This window comes from Lactuca sativa, chromosome 2 (assembly GCF_002870075.4).
Source record: "Lactuca sativa cultivar Salinas chromosome 2, Lsat_Salinas_v11, whole genome shotgun sequence".
Taxonomy (NCBI): Eukaryota; Viridiplantae; Streptophyta; class Magnoliopsida; order Asterales; family Asteraceae; genus Lactuca; species Lactuca sativa.
The window spans coordinates 212,554,261-212,571,825 of record NC_056624.2 but is presented as its reverse complement, the minus strand read 5'-3'; positions in this window follow the sequence as shown (position 1 = coordinate 212,571,825).

Sequence of the window (17,565 nt, the reverse complement as noted above, 5' to 3'; positions counted from 1 at the left end):
TCTTGGTAGAAGGCTAAATTCAGAGCAGTTAGGTCTTGGTAGAAGGCTACATTTAGAACAGTTAGGTCTTGGTAGAAGACACCCTTATATAATAGTAGGAATCATAGGGATTTCTAGGGTTTTCCAAACGTTTATAGTTGTTTTACAAAACATTTTAAATACTTACAATTTGTATACATACAAATACTTACATACAAATTAAGACACTAAAATACTTATGATCTCACCAGCTTTAAAGCTGATACTCGCTTTCAAAATACTTGTATCCTCAGGTCATCAATAGACAGGTACCGATGCAAGGTTTAGAGAAGATGGAGCTCGTTCAAGACTCATCTTTCATTTTGATTATACTTTAGTTCTTATTATAATTTGACAGAACACTTGTATTAAAATTATATTATTAATGCAATGAATGTTGTTGTTGCTTGTTTACTACTTTTCATTGTTGTGATACTGTACATGACGTCCTCCGCCCCAGAACGTTTCCGCCGTTCATGGTTTTGGGGTGTGACAACTTACTCACCGAGTCGGAGCGGGTTTGGATAATGAATCAAGTGACCAACTCGCCGAGTCGGAAGCTAGACTCGACGAGTTGGTGCTGGAATGAGAAAACCCTAATCTTAGGGTTTGCACCCTATTTAAAGGACTTTATGTCCTTCTCCCAGCCTCCTAATCCCCCTGAGAGTTCCAAAAAGCATAACCTTCGTGTGAGACTTCATTATTGAGGATATTGGAGCTTGGAAGAGGAAATTGGTGGGAAGCTTGAGGAATTAAAGGCTTTCTGCAAAGGAGTGGTGTAGATCCGGGATCTACTTCAGTTGGAGCATATATTGGAGGTAATAATCTATTGCTTGGGCTCTTTGGTATCTAGATCTATTATCATTTGAGATTTGGGGCATTTTTGGTATGATTAAGAGCTATTTCGAGTTAGAGGCTTAGATCTGGGGTTGCTACTCCAGATCTAGGCTTGTGATGGTCCATAATGTCATAAAGTTTCAGTCATTGAGTTGTTGGTGAAGCCCTTTTGTCCAAAACCCAAGCCCTAGTGTGTTTTGGGCCTAAATCTCTTCTTAGAGTCATATCAAAGTTGTTGGTGAAGCCCTTTTGACATTATCATTTATTTTGCAAAAAATTCTTCTTAGAGTCATATCAAAGTTGAAATCTAGCAATTAAAAAATTAATCCGTGTATAAAAAGAATCTTTTCTAAATCACACTAATTTCTGATTGTTTTAAAAAATGAATCATAACAAGATATTGAAAATTCACATATGAAGACATGTCATCAACAAAAAACTATGCATCGTGAATAAATTTTTTTTTTAATCCGGAAATCAAAATGTTCTTGTAAAAATCAAACTACCAGCCAATGAGGTGACGCGATGCACAGGACCATGAGCGCCACCAACTGTAGAACGACCAAAACCCTTGGCCCGAACGACCATTCCTTTCAAGCCCGAATCAACATCGGCGTATGGTAACGTTGTCGCTATGTGTATGTTTATGTGAACGTTGTTATGTTGGCTGAGGAGGACACTTTTTGAGGCAAAATGTAAGTGATGGATACTCGCCGACCGGGGAATAAAAGCGAAAATGTTTTCAAGATCGGGTGTCGTAGCATTCTCAACCTTGCATACAAATGATACTTTTTGGTTGCCACAATGCATTTATAAATCTAAGACAAAACACACACAAAAAAATCCCAAAAGTCGTTAATTTTATATGAAAATTCGATTTTGACAATACGTTATTTTTCGTCTCAAATTGGATACCGTGTTTCCAATTGTTTACAATTCTGAATATTTGATCGTCAACCTGGTTTCCTGCTTACGTGACATTATGATGTGTTAGTTTTGAAGATGTGGTATGCTGACATGACATTTTGATGTGTCAAAATTGAAAATTTTACACAAAAGACACCAAGTTTTGTTTTGTTTTGTTTTTTTTTTTCAATTTTGACACTAAGCTTTAATTTGTTTTTAATTCTGACACTCCATTTTTTTGTTCCAAATCGAATATAATTTTTTCCAATTTTGTTCGATATATATATATATATATATATATATATATATATATATATTGAAACGGTATAAATATTTTTTTTCACGTAAAAACAACATTTTTGGTATAAATATAAGGTTTTTTTTATATTCAAACCATAATGTTATGTATAAATATATATTAGTTATATTATAACCGTATTTTTCATTGAATACACAACTTTAAAACGAGTTTGAGGTATACACAGTTAGATAAACTAATGTGATTACAACTAAATACATCAGTTTTATAGATAACAAACTAAATATATATTAATTATATTATAGCCATATTTTATGCATTATTAAAATGTTATATTTTTTTCTAACAAATCGAGAGCTATATCTAAAAGAACAAAAAATCATGAATATATAGATTCGAACTCGCGACATCCCCATCCTCTACCAAGCGCCTTACCAGTAGATCTAACATGAAACACACTTCATTACTTTGAAATTTAATTCAAAAGGACTATCTTTCGAACCAAATTTCGCAATTTTGACATATTTTACCAAAGTTAAATTTTCCAAATTTTCAAATTTTATTTTCAACCCAAAAAATTTTAGTTTTTATTTTTTGACTTTTATTTTAGACTTTTGACCTTAAATTTTGACTTTGACCTCCATGTTCGACTTTTGACTTTAAATTTGAATTTCTCGTTTAACTTTCAAAATTTCAAATTTAGTTTTTCGGTTTGACTTTTAAATTTGACTTTTAAGGTTGACTTTTGAGTTTTCAGTCAAATGACATATTTTTAAACAATGAGTTCCTCAAACATTCCGGTCATTGAAGTTTCATGCTCTCAAACTTGCATTAAAACTGTTAAAAATTTACATGAACACATCGATTTATTAAAAAGAGAAAATGAGGAACTTAAATATGAGGGGTACCAACTTAGGAAAGGCCTGAAACCATTAAAAGAACAATTAAAGGCCAAGACTAATGAGTTTAAGAAATTAAAGTCAGAGTACAGTGACAAATGCGTTTATTATATATATCTTAAGAAAGATTTTGAAGTTGTGACTGCCGAACTTGATGCATTAAAAGCAAAATATAAAGATGTTGAATTCCACTTTAAGAAATTTGATGTGTCAAGTGAGGTAGTTGCATCGATGATTGAAAAACAATTAACATTCAAAGATAATCAAACTAAGGGGTTAGGGTATCACAATGTACCACCTCCCTTCAATGACAACTATAACCCACCCCTTGAGACAAATGTGGAGGAAATTGAAAATGAAGCACACCTTCAGTATGGCCAACCCCCTGCTCTAGTTTCAGTTAAGACTAAACAATCAGGGCCAACTGAGGGTGTTGAGGTGAAGAATACTAATGCATCTACTTCATGTGCAGGTAAAGTATCAGAAGATGAGAACAAGTAGAACACTATTGAACAAACCAATGTCTCATTGAACTCAAAATCTGTTGCCTCTAACTCAGTTACTTCTGATAAACCTGTTGTAGGTAAATACATGCCACCATAACAAGCAAATCAGAGTGCCTGCTGCAACTGTGCTTGTGGGAACAATAAGAGACACCAGGGGAAGGAAGAAACAACTTCCCAGTAAAGAAAAAGACATGTTTTCATTATGGAACACCTGGACACATTGCCCGTAACTGTCCAAATCGCGCATATGTTCCGTACTACGCACAAGGCTGGCAGAACGCGCCAAGAAGGAGATATTCCAAAAGAAATCCTTTGAGGCCACATTCAAACAATGGTGACTGGAACGCACAAAAGGCCAAGAATCAAAATCCCAAGGTCAAGAAGGGAATGATATCCAAGAATAAAACATTTAGTTACTTTATATTTATCATTATACTTATTAATGAGAGAATTAATGTCCTATCCTACCCGTTCGGCTAACGACCCTCCACTAGTTAAGAGTGCGGTGGGTAAGAGTGGATACCCAATGGCGGTTATTTTATAGGCCGCTTCCTTAAACACCCTTATAGACCAACTTCGTGAATGAAGCCTACTAACGATAAGACTGACTCATATTATATATATATATATATATATATATATATATATATATATATATATATATATATATATATACATACATACATACATATTAATCTTTTAATATTATAATAGTATAAGGGTTGTATTTTTAAACTTTTAAAATACTAGTGTTTTAGAATTTTAATATTTCAAAGTAAAATTTTAATTAAATTTTAAATTCCAAAACTTTGAGGGTGCAATTTGAAACTTTTCAAAATTACTAGTTCAAATTTTAAATAATCAATTAATCTTATAATAGTACATTATCTTAAAATTTGACAATTATATTTTAATTAGATGAGGATATCCATTACCATATCAGAAAATTCGATTTTAAGCAATTAATTTTTTTTAGGTAATTATCCTTATCTAATTTAGGCATGAAATCCGAAAAATCTGCCAACAGAAGATCCAACTTTTCGAGTCAGGGCATGGACTCGTCGAGTTCAGCAGAAAGTGAGCAAAAACGATTTTGTTCCAGCTTTAGGCAAATCACAATTGCATCAGATATAACAGAAAAACATCCTAAGCTCTGATACCACTAACGGGTTTTGAGAATTACAACATTCCTATGTGCACATGCAACCTTAATGGCTTTGGATCTAGGTTTTTCTCAAGTTATACATGAAAATAAGATTTCCAAAGCAATAACCCTAGTTCTAGCGAATATAAAACGAAACTAATAGGGTTTAGATCTCACCTCTCTTGTTATATTGTAATAACAAGTAGTCCTTCTTCAATTCCTTGACCTTTGAAAGCCTAGTGCCCCAAGCGTTGCACCTCCAATGGAGTCACAAACACCACAAAAAAGAATGAGGGGGAAGGAGGCAGAAATCGGCTAGGGGTTCCTTTTATAGTTAAGGTTGTTAGGGTTTTCAATTGAAAACCCTAATTCCCTTGCTTAGGCCCTAAGCAATCCGTGGAGCCCCATATGATAGGCCTTGGATGAAAACTCTATGGGGATTTCCATATATTTTCATCCACTCCCCATCAATAGAGTCCAATAGCCCAAAACTACAACTATCACTGATTTACATAATCAATCCCCGTTCTTTTAATTCGTTCCTTTGATCACTAAATTAATTCCAAATTAATTTCTGATCAATACTAATTAAATAATATGATCACCAATTACTATCTTATTCTTATTAATATATTAATAAACCATTTATTAACCTCTTTCTCCAAAACTCATCCTGTCCAGTTGATATGGTGAAGGCAACCCAAAAGGACCATGCTACAATCAAATCAAGTACATATCAATTATAGTTATGGGCTTAGACACCTAATCCAACATTCTTCACCATATTTTACAAACCCATCATGTTGTCTTACATACACCTCCTCTTCCAAGTTTCCATTTAGAAAAGTCGACTTTACATTGAAGTGGTGTACGAGCCATCCATTAGAACTTGCAAGAGCTAGAGTAACACGAACTGTTTTGATCCTAGATATTGGTGTGAAGACCTCATCACAATCGATCCCGTGTTTCACAACGTATCCTTTGGCAACTATTCTAGCTTTGTACTTTAATATCTTCTTGCTTGGGTCCAATTTTACCTTGAAACCCCATTTCAACCTAATTGGTTTTCGATCTTTTGGTAATTACACCAAGCTCCAGGTCTTGTTCTTTTCAATTGAATCTCGTTCCGATTCCATAGCCTTGACCCATTCTATGTGTTTTCTCGATTTAGAAAAATCGGATGGTTCTTTACTATCTTTAATCAATAACAATTGAGTAGTTGCTTCACACAATTCGGTAACCTATATGCTTTCGTACCTTTTTCAACTCCAAGATGAACAACCCCTTGCTCCTGTCATTTAATTTCTTTAGATAACCCTTTGCTATCATCATGTGTGCAACACACCCAAACACCCTAAGATGTTTTACATATGGTTTTCTACAATTCCAAATTTCATATGGATTAGTATCTTTAAGTGCTTTGGTGTTTACTATATTAAAGACATAAACAGAGTGACTTACAGCTTCTCCCCACAACATATCTAGTACACTCATGGTCTTTAAACAACTTTTAACCATATCCAAAATTGTCTGATTTCGTTCCTCCACTACACCATTCCGTTGAGGGGAAAATGGTGTAGAGTAATGACGATCCAGACAGGTTTTCTCATAATATCTGGTGAATTGATTTGACAAGAATTCACCACCACAATTTTTTCTAAAAGTCTTCACCTTTTCTCTTGTTTCATTCTCCACCTCTGCCCTGAAGTTCTTGAATACTTGAAAGGCTTCATCTTTTTTTCTTCCTAAGATAAACCTATATAACTTTGCTATAATCATCAGCCAACAACATGAAAATACCTGTTACCAGCAGGTGTAGGAGGTGATATTGGTCCATACAAATCTCCATGAACGAGTTATAGCCTCCTTTTTTGTCTAAAATTCGTGTGTAAAGGGTAGGGATTTCTGGTATGCTTCCATACTAGACACCTTTCGAAAGGCTCTGAAGGAATGTATATCTTTGGCATAGCTTCAACCAACTTCTTATCAACCATGTACTTGAGTGCACCAAAGTTTACATGACCCATTCTCACACGTAGGGGTGCAAACGAGCCGAGCCGAGCCCGAGCCTGGTCAGGCTCGGCTCGGGCTCGTTTAAGTTATAGGGGGCTCGAGCTCGAGCTCGGCTCGATTCGAGCTTCTTGTACTGAGCTCGACTCAAGCTCGTAAATAATTATACAAGCTCGACTTGAGCTCGGGCTCGGCTCGTTTTTTGTCTGACGTGCCTAAATAAGCTTAAGCTCGACTCGACCTCGTTAAGAAGCTCGTTTACTAATACCCTAAATCCCTTATCCCAAAATATGATTTTATTTTAATATATAAAAATAATAATATATTATTTTATATAAAGGCTCGTTTAGGCTCGCGAGCCTAATCGAGCTTAGTGACATAGGCTCGAGCTCGAGCTCGTTTAATAAACAAGCTTAATATTAAGCTCGAGCTCGGCTCGGGCTCGTTTAAAATCGGTTTCGGGTCGAGCTTTTAACGATCCGATCCTGAGTAGCTCACGAGTAGCTTGGCTCGTTTGCACCCCTACTCACACGCCACAACCTCAAAGGATTAGTAGTTTCTGCAAGCAAAAATCTTAACACAGTTTCTTTGAGTCCAATCTTGTATAGTCGGTTTGGAGACCTCCTTGCCTTCATAAGTAACTTTCCAACTATATCACAGACCCATAGGAAAGCATATCAAATCAAAATTTGATATCCACTTTATGCTAACTGACCAAGATTGATTTTGTTACTACATAAATATGGTATGTAGTCAACATCCTGAAGCATGTGTTCTTTACCATTCTTGTACTGAAAGACTATTGACCCTCTTCATTCAATTTGGACTTTAAACCCATTTCCAAACTTCACATATCCTTGAATCATCTTGTTTTGGTCATAAAACTTTTACCTATCACCAATCATGTGGTTGTTGGATCCTATATCAAGATACCACACGATTGACTGATTTTCTTGATCACAATTTGTCTTTAATTGAGGGTGCACCTTTTCTTCTTTTAAGAATACTTCACCAATCTGCTCACTTGCATTAAATGACACGAGTAGAAGTGATGGTTCATTGTCATTGGGCTCTTAAATCAAGTTGTTCTTTTGGATTCTCTCACACCTTGGATTTTTACATTCTGCAACATAATTTCTGAAATTTTAACAGTTGTAACATTGTACTTTACTATTGTATTGACTACTAGATGAACCACGATTTTTGTCTTTCTGTTGGTGAAAGTTACATCTAGCACGGCCACTGCGACCAACAAAGTTGCCTCCTCTATCGCGACCTCTACCTCGTCCTCGTGTAGAACTAGGTCCATTACAGTTTCCTTTATAAATGGATCTTGAATCATCTTCTGTCTTTTTCTTAATTCTCTCAGACCATTCTTAATTAGTCAAGAGAAGCTTCCTTTCATCAGTTTCACCATGAACCCACATTCTTTCCTCGTGAGCCTTTAACCTTCCTATCACCTCCTCAACTGTCATCTCTTACAGATCAACAAATTACTCAAGTGTTGAAGCAATGTGAAGAAATTTAGATGACACTGCTCATAGTAGCTTCTTCACCACATACGACTCTTCAACAATTTCAACCAAGGTACAGATGTTGATTACTATGTTACTCACTTTCATAGCGAATTCATTTATAACCTCCAAATCTTTCTTGCTTAAAGCTTAAAGCTCAGGCTTCAATGTTTGGATTCTTGCTATATTTACTCTATCTTCCCCCAAGAACCTTGTCTTCAACATACCCCATGATTTTTTTGTTGTTTGCTTCTCTGCCAATGACAACAACATGTCTTATGGAATGCCTTGGTAAATGGCTGCCAAAGCCATCTTGTATTTCTTCACTTCTAGAACAGTATTTGCTCATATGGGATCGACTGCATCCCAAACTCCTTGGGTTTGCATGAACACCTTCATTTTTATAGCCTAAAGTTGTTTCTTGACAACATAGGGTAGTGGAGTGTGATCTGCCCATCCTTCTCATTCTTGTCGTTTCCTGTCATCTCTATCTCGCAAGGGTGGTATTTAGGCATGCATCAGGTTGTGCTTTGATACCAAATGTTTGCTATTACCCAGAAGTTGCAGACTTAATTCAATGTTTGATGACAAAGAACAAGAAAGAAGATACACAAGTGGGGTAAAGCTTGTACTCTCTATTCATCAGGCTGTGCTCTGATACCAAATGTTGGCTATTACCCATAAGTTGTAGGCATTATTCAATGTTTGATGACAGGGAACAAGAAAGGAGATACACAAGTGGGGTAAAGCTTATACTTGCTATTGATAAAGAAATCTGGAAAATGAGAATTACTTTTAATCGTACACAATTCTTGCCCTATTTAAACAAAAACAAAAGGAGCCTAAAAAGAAATAAAAATAGCTGCCTGTTCCACATGTTCCTCTTTAAAGAAGGAGACCACTAGCTAACTTAACTTTTGAATTACTCAATTACTAGACTAAGTACAAAATAGATAAAAAAACATACAGTAAATAAAAGATGCTACCGAATTTGGATTATGACAATACATCATGCCATGGATCAATCCTCAAAAGAATTTTATTTTGATTGTTTTTTCTCTCTCTCTCTCTCTCTCTCTATATATATATATATATATATATATATATATATATATATATATATATATATATATATATATATATGGTCCGGTTCTGGTAATGACTTTTTTTTGGGTGAGGTCTCGTGAGGACACTTTAAAAAAAAATTGAAAAACATATAAATCATAAAATCGAGCATAGTATTATATCGGAGAGATAAATAATTGATTTTTTTTGGATCATTAAAATTGAATCATGGATCATAAAAAGTGATTTTTGGATTATAAAAATGATCCATGCTTCAATTATAATGATCCAAAAGAATTTTCCAATTTTTTTCTCTCCGATATAGTACTATGCTTGATTTTATGATTTGTATTTTTTTAATTTCTTTCAAATTTTTTAAAGGTGTCCTCACGAGTTCTCACCGAAAAAAGAGTCCTCACCCGATCTTATATATATATATATATATATATATATATATATATATATATATAAAGAGAGAGAGAGAGAGAGAGAGAGCTAGGTTCAAATGTGGATCGACATCTATTGTGCGGATGTGTGGACAATGCTATTCTGTAAGAATGACAAAAAAAATATGTTGTTTGATAATGTGAATATGTTTAATCTTGCATAATTATTGTCCTTATCACGTATTCTCAACAATTAAATCGTCTATAAGGTTATTATAGACTTTTTTTATTATTATTCTCATTATGTGAGAATGTTGTAAGGATGTTTATTGAGTCGTATTCGGTAAGAATGAAAATGAGTGAATAACGATGCGTGAAAACAAAAATGAATAAGAATTAGTGAGAATGCAAGTAAATAACAATAATTGTGTGAGGTTGAACGTATTCACATTGCTTAACAACTTATTTTTTTTAGTAATTCTCATAGAATATCATTGTCCACACGTCCACACAATAGTTGTCCATCCACATTATAACCTAGCCTATATATATATATATATATATATATATATATATATATATATATATATATATATATATATATATATATATATATATATATATATATATATATATATATATATATATATATATATATATATATCTCAATGTTGTAAAAATCGGTTTAGGCGGCCGATTAATCGGCGCCTAGACGCTTAACGGTCCCTAACCGTCTACGAATAAGTGTTTGAGGGTTGGTTAGGCGCTTTTGGTCAATATCGGTCAAAGTTGGACCAAATCTGACATAATCGGCCAACTCGAACTTCAAATATGTCCAACAACTCCAACCTACACTAAAGAACTTGCCGACCCAATGGAGCCAACTAGCCCAAAGCTCAGTTGTTTCAATTTTTAAAGGAGATAGATGCCCCTTTTATAAATTATTTGTGCCTTTTTTTTATTTTCCCACCGTCGATGTGGGATACGAGCAATACAATTTTTTTGTGTAAACTTCTTTTGCTACAACCAAGAACCACCACCTACTTAGTTAATTATCACTAATTGCCAACCTCCATCACTGGTAGTGGTTCACCTTCACAGTAGAGTAATCAACGCCGCCGCCTTCATCCGTCATCATTACCGTAGTCCATCCTCACCATAATCTGACCGAACCACCTCAAAACAACTGGAAATCCATCGCTTGAACACTTCCATAGGACCAACCTCCTTAAAACCACACAAACAAAGAAATGAGAAGAAAAAGGAATAAGGAGGTTGGTTTGTTCTCTTTGTTGCAACAGGAAGACGGGAAAGCCATCGGCATGATCCTTATTCTTGCATGTTTCCTTTTTGAAGACGATGAGTAGCAGCAATAGGTTGTAAGCTCGGTTGAATCAGGTTGGGCTGGTAGATGGGTATGCGAAGGGAAAGGTCGTGACTAGGGATGAGATTTAGAACCGGAAAACCGGAACCGGAACCGGAACCGAACCGGAACCGGACCCGTTAGAACCGGAATATATAGAACCGGGTCCGGTTCCGGGTTTGAAAATTGGCTTTATCCGGGTTCCGGGTAATCCGGGTTTGGGTCCATTGGGTCCGGGTAAACCGGGTCTAAAATCCGGAACCGGTTTTTGGAACCGAAACCACTTTTAGGGCCGGAACCACTTTTTGTGAAACGTTTACAAGATGCATATCTTATTCGTTTCAACTCCAATTGACATACGGTTTTTTCCAACATGCAGTTTAGAGTTTGTACATGATTCTAGATTATAAATTTTTCATTTTTAGTTTTATATTCATTGACTTACAGTCCTCAAAAGTTGAGATACCAAAGCTGAAAGTTTTTAATTTTTTAGTTTTTTTGTATTCGGTGAAAGTTTTAAAGCATGCATATCTAATTCGTTTGAACTTGGATTGACATGTGGTTTTTTCCAACTTCTAGTTTACAGTTTGTACATGAGTTTAGACTATAATTTTGTCATTTTTGGTTTAACATTCAATGATTTACAGTCCTCCGAAGTCGGGATATCAAAACTGAAATTTTTTAACTTTTCAGCTATTTGTTTTTGTACTTTGTATTATGTGAAAATATTAACACAAGTGTATCTCATTCGTTTAAATTCGGATTGACATGCGGGTTTTTCTAGAGTGTATTTTAGAGTTTGTAGATGATTTTAGACTTTAATTTTGTTAATTGTGGTTTCGTATTCAATAAGTTACAGCCCCTCAAAGTGGGGATATCAATATGAAAATTTTCAAAGTTCAACCCACTAAGTTGTAAGTAATTACCAAAAAATTCCGGTTTTTTCGGGTTTTCCGGGTCTAAACCCACTTTATCCGGTTCCAACCTACCCACTTTGATGTTTCCGGGTTTTCCGGTTCTAGACCCACTTTACCCGGAACCATACCCGGAACCGAACCGGAACCGGTTCCTATATACCGGTCCGGTTTCCGGTTCTATAAAATCCCGTTAACCGGTTCCGGGTTTTCCGGGTCCGGGTCCATCGGGTCCGGGTTTGGACCCACTTTCATCCCTAGTCGTGACAACCTCTTCTTTTCTGAGGTAACCGAAAACCTAGGAATATAATTTCTTTCTTTTTGTATCCCTTAATCGACAGCCTCATAAAGCAATGAGATCATATATCCTTCTATGTTTTTTCTTTCTTCATCTTTTTCTAGTTCGAGGCTTAGATTCATGGCGCGGTTGTAACAGGAAGGGAAGAAGTGGTAGTGATGTTGGTTGGAATGAAAACGAAGAAGAAGCATGACAGATGCACACAAGTTGTTTGATGAAAATCCTCAAAGAGTTCATTGTTGTTATTGGCTTAAGAACATGGGTTGTTTGAACCATACTTTTTGCTAGAGTTTATTGAACACGAATGTTGATAGGAGAATCATACTGGGTTATTCCTTTAACCAACAATTTCTTACCAAATTGAATCTTGTTGACTGGTTATGGACATTCTAACCCGTGATCGTGTTTAACCATCAAATTTAGTTCTTCTTTTGTTTTCAATTTTAGTTTGTCTTACTAGTATGAACATTTAATGTTATATTCTTTGGATTGATGTTATATTTATTAATTATTTAATAATTAATGGTTCCCGATTAATCCATTGGCCTCAGTCCACCGCCTAGCCTACATCGAGCGTTTTCTGCAAACTTGGTTTGAGTTAGGTAAAAGGCCGCATTAAGAAAAAAGAGAGAACAATTTTCTAGATAATTAATAATCGTATCTATTTAATATTAAATAAATTTTTTTGAGTTATTACAAATTGGTTCTTGTGGTATACTGTTATTTTGGGTTTGGTTCAAGTGTAAAAGTGTGATTTTGAAAAAGGTAACAGGTAAACAATCTAAAACCAAACTTGTAGAAAAATACAACCAGAGGGATCACTGGTGTAATGAAATAAAACTTGGAACAAAGTTGCTATTTTCACCATATCACATATGTAACTTTTATATAATTTATTCTTATATGATTTTATTATGGGATAATGACTTGATAGGGTAAGATACTTTTTGAAATGTACACATTTAGACCTTATTCTTTTTTTTTTTTGTAAAATAAACCCTTATACTTTATTAATATGTACACATTAGGTCCTTTCACCGGATTCTACAGGTTTTGCTGACGTGGAAGGGTTTATTTTACAAAAAAGAAAAAGAATAAGGACTAAATGTGTACATTTCAAAAAGTATCTTACCCTATCAAGTCATTTTCCATTTTTTTATTTTGTTGAAATGAAATACCCAGGTGGCATCCACATATCAACAACGAGATTTTTCCAATTTTTATTCATCATGAAAAAGAGGGAGAACCCCGATCTCCGACGACTCCTTTGTGTGTTCCTACACATCAATGGTAGCAAGGAGGAACGATGACAAAAACAACAAGGTCGAAGGGGGAGGCAGGAGGAAGTAGAGACGGTAGTTGGCGGCGAAGAGCTGCTCTGGTAGCCACCTCGTCGATTCTTTCTTCTTTTTCTGGCAACATATCTCAAAGTTAAAGGCAAAGAGAGACAGATAGGAGAAACACAACAGGTAAATGGTGTTTGGTTGTTGATGTTCGACCAGAAGGAAGAGAGACAAGAAAGAGAAGGTTCGCTGCCCTTTTCTTGTTGTTGGAGGATCACCCACCTCCGGTGACTAAGCTAATTAATTGCTATTTAGTGTCACTTGTGCTTCCACATCAGCAAAACATGTAGAATCCGGTGAAAAGGACCTAATGTGTACATATTAATAAAGTATAAGGGTTTATTTTACAAAAAAAAAGAATAAGGACTAAATGTGTACAATTCAAAAAGTATATTACCCTATCAAGTCATTTTTCCTAAAAGAAAATTCGTATATGACCGGTATACCGGGTATAGCCGGTCACAAGGATTGCATTGTTACAAAAAATAAAGTATAAGAGTTTATTTTACAAGAAAAACAGAATAAGGACTAAATGTGTATATTTCAAAAAGTATCTTATCCTATAAGTTATTTTCTCTTTTATTACTAGGCTAAAGGCTAATATAGAAATAGATGTACGTAAAAGTGTAAAACAATGAAACTCATCCTTTTTAGTCTTAAAGATTCAATGGACAATTCTATTTAAAGCCGTAACCCCTTAATTTGACCTTTACATGTGACATGTGAGAAGTAGTCGTCAAGCATTAACGTGAAATAATGGTTTTTGAGGCTACTTAATGCGCCCTTAAAACATCCCACCCACTATGCATGACTGCAGGTATAAGTAACAATCGAACCGGGTGTCTTCTTCCTCTTCGAAGTTAGATACTATAAGTTTACAAAAAATATTTCTTTTATTCTTACATAATCTTGTTATAGCGTCTATGATTTTTAGGAAAAATTAGTAGTTATAGGGGAGAAAAAAACCCGGCTTAAAAGGTTTACATTTAATTATTTTGATGAGAGATAAAAATGAGATAATGTTTACAATTTGTTATTTTTGTAGTTTTTTTAGTTGTTGTATAACCTGAAATCTTGTAAATTCTTATCCTATAATTGTTTATATAAAGTGCAAAATAGTCGTTTGTATATATATTTGTCGTATAAGTATAACATTTGTATTAGTTGAAAATTTGTCATATATATATATTGTTAGAAATTGTTTGTGTTTGTCGTATAAGTATAACATTTGTATAAGTTGAAAATTTGTCGTATATATATTGTTAGAAATTGTTTTTATTTGTCGTATAAGTTGAAAATTTGTATAAAGTTGTCGTATAACTTGCAAAATTGTTAGTTTGGTTGTCGTTTTATTTTTAAATTTTTTTGTTTATATGGTTATATAATGTTAGTTTTAATTAGAAAGATAAAAATTGTTTATATATTTGTCGTTTAAGTTGAAAATTTGTTTAAGTTGAAAATATTTATATAATTATGTATGATATTGTTTTCTATCGTAAATATATTTGTTGTATAACTTGGAAAATTGTTTATATATGTGTATGTTATTGTTTTTTATCGGAAATATATATATTAGTAATTAAGAAAGTATTTGCAGTTCGTAATCATATATTTAAAAAAAAATATTTTTTAGTTATCTAATTTGTTTTTGTGTTTTTTTTGCAGCATCATTTTAGTTTAATGAATACGAAAGCCTTTGCGAACCTAAAAGGCTCTGGCGGTAACATATGTGAAGTCTTTGAAGTTTTAGATGATGCCCGGCGTGCTACGTGCTATTTTCAGAGATACCGTCTTTGGCTATTTTATTGATGTCCCTCGTTTACAAGGGGACGCGTTATTGTTTCATAAAATATTCCTTCATCAGATCCGGTCAGACCCTGTTTTATCTCCAGATGGAATAAAACGTTTATATTTTCGAGTAGGCAATACGAAAATGGTTTATGGGCCGGAAGAGTTTTGTTTGATTACCGGCTTCAATTTTGGGGAGTATCCAAAAAACATTGGGAGAAAAGGGTCGGAAAAATTAATAAGCAGTAAAAAAAGATGTTTACTGCGTGAACGGCTATTTCCGGACCATACTAATAGTTCAATGAAAATCGGCGACCTGAAAAGTTTAATTTTAAATCAAACATTCCTAGCACTTGACGACGTTGATGCAGTTAGAGTATGTTTGATATACATTTTGTGTGAAGGTTTTTTGGGCAAAGAAGTTAACGATCGGGTGCCACAAGATTGGTTTTATTTGGCTGAGAATTTGGATCTCTGGAATAGGTATATTTTCTTTACGTTAAAAGTTATATTTTATTAAAGTTATAATTTATATAATAATCAATTTTGTTTTTTGGTTTTGTTAGCTTCGCTTGGGGTAGCTATCTCTGGGATTTTACTTATGTTGACCTTGAGGATACATGGAATAAGATACATAATCATTTATCACTTCCTGAGCGTGGTCAAATTTTAAAGTATTCCGTCTCAGGATTTACGGCTCCAATAAGGGTATAAAAATTTTCTTATATTTAAATTCTTTTATTGTTATGTTTTTTATTTTAATTTTAACTTTTATTACTGTAATTGTAAAAAATTGTAGATATGGATATATGAGATGATTCCGGCTGTTCGTGCATGTGGATTTGCATCGAGAAAAAATAAAGACTTGCCTCGGATGAAAAGATGGAGTGGAACAAAAAAATTGAAATGGGTTGACGTGAACAAGATTTGGTCAAAGATGCAGGTTTAAAAATATTTCATTTATTATTAATAAAGCTGATTATTATAGTTTTATATGCATTTTTAATATCTTTAACTTTTTAGGAGGGGCTACCACCAAGACAAAACATGTTACCGGGTGATGGTGAGATGACATCTTTTTATTATATGTCATTTCAAGAGTATGTATATGGTGAAGGGAAAACAGTTCCATCCCCAGTACGGGACCATTTTAGGAGACAAGACGAATCTTCGTCTAGTATGTCGTCCAGTGGTCGCTCTCATGGTAGAGGTCGGGGCAGTGGGAAACACAAGCTAGACGAGGTGTTGAAACGACTACATGCACTGGAGCAGCATGTGTTTATGAACCGACAACCTACAGAGGTTTTTGTTGAAGAAGTGAATAATGATTAATTTTGGAACGACATTTTTTTTGATGATACGACAGTGTCACAAAGAAATTATGATGAACAGGTTAGTTACACGCTACATTATTTATTAAATTTTATTAACATATATGAATACCTGTGTTCATATTTTATATTTGAAAATATAGGTTGTGCAAGATGAAGTGATGAATAAAAACAATACAACTCAAAATGTTTTTGGTGATACTCAAGACGAAAAGGTTGGTATAGATGTTACCTTTATGATTTTAATAATTACTTTTTAATAAAGTGTCTTTCGTTATTAAGTAAAAAGTTATATTTTTAATGTAGGTGTTGCAGGAGAGGAATGAGTATGCGGGGAACAAATTTGATGATGATGTGTTTGATGTAAACGATTATAGTGAAGTTAAAGAGGTTATTATAGTTACATTAATATAAATATTTTGTTTATTTAGATATTATTGCTTATTAAATTATGTGTATTTCGTTATTAAGTATAAAGTATTATTTTTAATGTAGGAGTGGGAGGAGAGGAATGACAATGCGGGGAACAAATTTGATGATGATGTGCCGGACGAAGACGAACTAATAATAACGGGAAATGTAGATTATTTTCATGATGATGATGATGACAAAGAAGTTACACCCGATAAACCGAGGAGTCGAAAACCATCACAATATTTGTGCCCTCCTTACACCGATGTATTCGTTTTATTTATAAACTGATGATTTTATGTTTATGTGAATTATCTGAAAGATATACATTTAAACATTTGAATATTGTTTTTAGTTGCACACGACACCGAAGCAAAAAAGAAGAACAAAAAAGAAGGTTGATATGAAATCAACAAGCCCCGTTCCTCCTCCAGTTTTTGGTGTTGCTCATGACTTCTCCATGTTGCACCTGCAACCTTACGTAGCAGGCGGTGAGGATGTCATCCAAAAATATGTATTGCATTCATACGATGTGCAACATCGTTTGTTTAATTTCGTGTTAGATAGAGATTT